The following is a 6,224-nucleotide window of genomic DNA, read 5'->3' on the forward strand; positions in this document are numbered from 1 at the left end:
CTACAGAGGACAATATCCAAATGGACAGCTTACAAGATGAGCTCTAAGCTCAATTTCTGTTGTCGTCAGAAAAGAATAATTAAAATATTTATATCATTTTGCCATTAAATAGTCTGCAAATGGCTGATAACATTAAGTGGTGATAAATTTTGGAGCTATAAAGAGCTTTAGGTGGGTAACTTGGGAGGCAGGTTAACCGTACATACAAAGTTTATTATGTGTCCATCCAACAGTCCAAATTCATTAGGTCCTAATCCACCTATGTGTGCCCAGGTAAATATATATGCATGTTTATTGCAACACTAATTGTGGAAAAGGTTGAAATACATTTTTTCTTTTGAGACTAGAAGAGCCCAACAGTAAATTTTCAGCAGTTTTCAATATATATGTGAAAGATACACACTGACTTTAGCATGTTGATTTTCTTTGGAAATGGAACAAGCTGAAGCTTTAGCTAAAGTAGGAAGTCATATTATATTTTGAGAGAACAGAACTACCAAATCCAATTTTAATGACTGTTGCTGTTGTGATAAAGGATATGTGTTGAGTAGCCCATTTATATACCTTTAATGTGTTTTAATAAAACATTTAAAATTAAAAAAAATCCATATTCTTTTTTCTTTAAATCATGCCAAGTAGTAGGTAGTACCTTTCTATCACTCTCCATTAAATTAATTATTTTGGCATAAGATGTAGTACTTTCCTCTTCTTGGCAGGAAATACAAGATCCATGTGGGTATCTGAAACTGTGGGTGGTGCAAAACCCTATAATAAAACATCTTTTCCACCTTTACTAAACATTTCTATGTACTGTGGCCATAATGCTGAAGACTGAGGTAGGACTAAGATTAACACATATTTCTTTGTCTATTTTATAATTCCAAGGACAGAAGACCAATTCTTTCCTTTGCAATCTCAGCATCAGATTTTATTTTTCCTTAGTGAATCAAGAACTCTTAACTTCCACTAAATAGAGGTACTTTTTGGTTTCTATTTGGTATGTTTGAATTGCCATCATCACTAAGGATCTGTTATAAAGTAAAAATAAAAATGTTTATGAGAACCCAAATACTACAATACCACAATTGATAGAATAATCAATATGGCTACTAAGCCATTGTTGGTAGGTATACATATACATACAGCATAGATACATAGAACAGAGGTAAGATTCATGAATCAAATGAGATGGAGGAGGATGGTGTAATATTTCACTGCACTCCTTCAGAAAGACACACAAATCAAGACTTATGAGTTTTTATATCTGGAATCTTCCACTTTCCGAGGTTGAGTGCTGCTAACTGGAACCATGAAAATCAAACTTAGGTTATAATTTTACTTTATTTTCATCATAATGAACTGAGTGTTTGTGTCCCTTCAAAATTCATATGTTGAAATCTTAACCCCCAATGGGATGGTATTAGAAAGTGGGCTTTGGGGAGGTGATGAAATCATGAAGATAGAGGTTTCATAAGTGGGTGGAATACCCTCATAAAAGAAAGTTCAGAGGGGTTTCTTGATCTCTTTCTGCCCTGTGAGGATAAAATGAGAAGGCAGCAGTTTGTCACCAGAAGACAGTCCTCTCCAGAACCCAACTGTACTGGCACCCTCATTAGGTACCTAGCCTAGGAGAAATAAACTTCCATTATTTAAGCCAGCCAGTTTATGGTGCTTTCTCAAAGAAGCCTAACCTAAGACATTCATATTAACAGTTTCCTTAGCATTTATAAGAACCCGGAATTTCGTGAAAGTGTAGTGATAAGACAACCTCAGAGTTGAGCTTAAACTTACTATGTAGTTGACTATCAGACTAGGTCAGAAAGTTTCTCAACAAACAAGCTAAACCATACTGAAGAGTGACCCAGTGATGTAAGCTTCTAATTTCTTAGGAAAGTCCCTATTTTCTTAGGAACGTTCTTGGTGTTACAGTCAATTATAAACATAATATTTTAATTAGATTTTGGGGATTGTCTGCCTCGATGTTAATTTAAGAAAATAGAATTTTCTAGGTCTACTTGAAGAAGACACTAATGGAGATAACTGGGCCCTCAATCCCAGTAGTGAATTTAGGTGACTGAGAAGTTTGGCTGTAAGCAGTCACTCTACATGAATTAGAAGGTAAGATAAGAAGTCCCCCTTCTCCAACAGGCAGAAGCGTATGACCTATACAAGGGTCAGTTCTGCAAAATCAGGATCAAAAAGCAGATGGTGAGGCTGTAAAATCAGCAAACAGTTCTTGAAATCCTCCTCTGTTTGCACCAGCATAGCTTTCCTGCCTGTGCTCAAACCCCAGTAAGACTTAGTGAAACTTCTGGAAAATGGGAAGCACACAGAAGCCTGGGAAAGTAAAAAAATGCACCAAGGGTCTTTCTCCTTCTCCATAATTAAAGCTCTGAGTTAGACATGGGGAAGACAAATGCAACCTGACTCTGAATTATTTTTTTTTATTTATACTTCAAATCTCCTGGAGCTTGAAACTAACATGAAGCTGAATAATTTCTTATAAGTCAAGAAAATGGGAAAGTTTGGAACTGTCGTATAAAATACGGTGGTTTTTATTGCTTTTAACTTTTGTTTGGTAGACTCTCATGATAATTCAATAAAAAAAATTTATGAAGGTAAATGAATAATGCTTGCAGGTTCTTTTAAGTGTCTTTCATGAACGGTGCTCTATAAAACCAAAGCATATTGTGCATTAGCACTTTATTTCATAAGCTCTGCAGCACAAAACCTGCAAATAAAATCTCTCAGTGGATTTGAGAGTAGATCATTATCTTCTTAGTCCTGGGAATGGATTTTTAGGCATTTGTGAAATCAGCAAATGTTGAAGGAGCTGCGGGTTGCATTCCGCCCGCCACCCAGCTCCCACCCCCGGCTCTCTTTACCGGAAATAACAACACACAAACTGTATTCATTTAAACACTGCCTGGCCCATTAGTTTCAGCCTCTTCTCGGCTAACTCTCGCACCTGGACTAGCCCATTTCTAATAATGTATGTAGCACCCCAAGGTGCACTTACCGAGAAGATTCTAGCCTACGTCCATCCAGGATCGGAGCTCCATGGCCTCTGCCCAGAGAGGGGAAGCATAGCGTCTGAGCTCACTTCCTCTTCCTCCCAGAATTCTGTTCTGTTTACTCCTCCCACCTATGTTTTAACCTATGAGGGCCAAGCAGTTTCTTTATTATAATTAACCAATGACCTTTCTCCATCAAGCAAATCCCATTGTTTATTGTTGGTCACATTTTTATATTCTCACAGGCAAATATTGACAGGAAAAATGTTGCTCCAGTCACGAAGACAGTGTCTGTGTGTGTATGTGTGTGTATGTATGTGGGTACACTCACTTGTGAAATAAAACACTGGATGACTCAGACTTTTTTTTTTTTTTTTTGGTTTTTCGAGACAGGGTTTCTCTGTGGTTTTGGAGCCTGTCCTGGAACTAGCTCTTGTAGACCAGGCTGGTCTCGAACTCACTGAGATCCACCTGCCTCTGCCTCCCAAGTGCTGGGATTAAAGGCGTGTGCCACCACTGCCCGGCCTGACTCAGACTTTTGATTTTATGACAATATTTATATCTGACTGATAGTGTATATTATATTTCGAAAATTGCTATATTATTTAATAAGGAATTTGGAGATGCTTGTTTTCAGGACCCAGAGATGAAAAAGAAAAATCTGTGTCTTGTCATCATATGACTTGATTGAAATTTATACATCCAGCTCTGAGTGTGATCCTCGGGACCTACATGGTAGAAGGGAAGAACTGACTCTCATAAGCTGTCCTCTGGCTTCCACATGCAGGCCTTGGTACATAAAGAAATCCTCACATCATAAGCCCTAGCTGTAATGGTGGATTAGAACATTGGATTCAGGTTTAATATGCTGACAACATTCAGACTGTGATCATGCGATGCAAAGCAGATGTGCAGCAGAAGTTAAATAACCACAATGGGCAGCAGTCTGTATCACAGGGTGCCAAGTGAGCAGAAGTCAAAGAATCACAGTCATCAGAAGAGCTGGCTGAAATGGAGCCTTCATGGAGGGCATGGGGGAAGAGAGAATTTTAGCTGGGCAACTCACCAAACTGAAATGATATCATAAACTGTTCTCCATTTTCTCCTTCAGATGTAATTTTTCATCACGAGTCACTTTATCCTTAAGTCAAGACTCTAGATATGGATATGCATACTTTCCAGGGTGATGACACAGTTGGCCTTGCTTCTCCAAAGCACTTAAAAGAACAGGTGGTGATTAGATCTTGGTTGATGATGCTCATAACACTGAAAATATTTTATTTTGAACTGGATGTTTCTGCTGGTACCTCTTCATTCAATAGGTTTATACCACTGTATGCAGTAGCCCTGAAACACTTGAGATATTTGTTATATCTGCTTTTGATATTTTTAGTCTTAATGGTCTGGGTCTTTTGTTAGCACTCCCGAATGTCTGATTTCAAACAAATTTAAACAGAGAGGGAGAAAGAAGAACATTCAGACATTGCTAGCAGTAAAATGACACAATTAAAAACATGTCCCAGCATAAAAATTATTTGCACATCAATGATTATAGCAAGGGCTAGAGAGATGGGCTCAGCAGTTAAGAGCACTTATTGCTCTGTCAGAAGATCTGACTTCAGTTCCTGGCACCCAAATTGGGTGATTCACAACTACTTGTAACTCCAATTCCAGGGGAATATGAATGCTTTGGCCTCCTTGGACAGCTGCACTTGCATGTACATAATCACATGCAGAAGCATACATACAATTAAACAATAAGGTAAGTTATTAAGGTAATTATAATAGCCACTATTCACAGCCACCATGGCAGAAAGGCAGAAATAATCCTGATGGAGGAAGGTCATTGGTTAATTAATAAAGAAACTGCTTGGCCCTGATAGGTTAGAACATAGGTGGGTGGAGTAAACAGAACAGAATGCTGGGAGGAAGAGGAAGTGAGGTAAGATGCCTCAGACAGACGCCATTTCCTCTCCTCTCTGGGGCAGAAGCGATGGCGCTCCGACCCAGGATGGACGTAGGCTAGAATCTTCCCAGTAAGCGCATCTTTGGGTGCTACACACATAAATAGAAATGGGAAATCAAGATGTAATAATTAGCCAGTAAGAAGCTAGAGCAAATGGGCCAAGCAGTGTTTAAAAGAGTACAGTTTCTGTGTAATTATTTCGGGGCATAAGCTAGCCAGGCGGCCAGGAGCTGGGTGGCAGGAAGCGGCCCAAAGCTCCTTCAACATAATACAAATGTCAGTCACCTGAAAAATAAAGAAGACATGGCTGTAGTTTTTTTTTTTTTTATACTTTGGGGGCCCACCACCTAGCTTCCAAATAAAGACATGGAGACTTATTCCTACTTATGAATGCCCGGCTTTAGCTTGGCTTGTTTCTACCCAGCTTTTCTATCTTAAGTTAATGTTTCTCTTCTTCTACGTTTTGCCTCTGGGCTTTTAACCTTTCCTTATTCTGTATCTTTCTTCTCTTCTTACTCTATGGCTGCTCATGTGACTGGGTGACTGGCCCCTAGCATTCTCCTCACCTTCTCCTTTTTTCTTTCCTCTCAAGTCTAGCTGTTTTTACCTTTTTATTTTCTCTGCCTGGCTTCCCCACCTCTTTTTACCCATCCTAGCATTGGCTGTTCAGTTCTTTATTAAACCAATCAGGTTTAATAAGATTTAGACAGGCAAAGTAACACAGCTTTGTGGAGTTAAACAAATGCAACATAAAAGAATGCAACACATCTTTGCATCATTAAACAAATATTTCACAACATAAACAAAGGTAACACATCTTAAACTAACATTCCACAACACATGGTTTATTTATACAGTGGAATAGTACTTATCCTTAAGAAGAAAGAAATACCAATGCTCACTATAGCATGGATAAACCTTGAAAGCATGTTATGTAAAAGAAATCAGTCACAAAAGATCACAAAGAGCATGTATAATTCCAATTAAAAGATATGATCAGAATAGGAAAATTTCACGAGACACAAAATAGATTTGTGGTTATCAGGGTCTGCCAAGTAGGGGAAGCTGAGTTGAATAGGGAGTGACTGTCAAAAGGCTTCTTTTGGAGGCAATGAAAGTATTACATGGATGCTTACTGAATATACTAAAAATCATTGATTCATATACTTGAAATAGTACTTTTGCACAAGGTATATATATTTTTTTTTTTTTTTAAATATTTATTTATGTATTTATTATGTATA

Source organism: Alexandromys fortis, unplaced genomic scaffold, assembly GCF_014885135.2.
Source record: "Alexandromys fortis isolate MF-2015 unplaced genomic scaffold, M_Fortis_MF-2015_v1.1 scaffold_83, whole genome shotgun sequence".
Classification (NCBI taxonomy): Eukaryota; Metazoa; Chordata; class Mammalia; order Rodentia; family Cricetidae; genus Alexandromys; species Alexandromys fortis.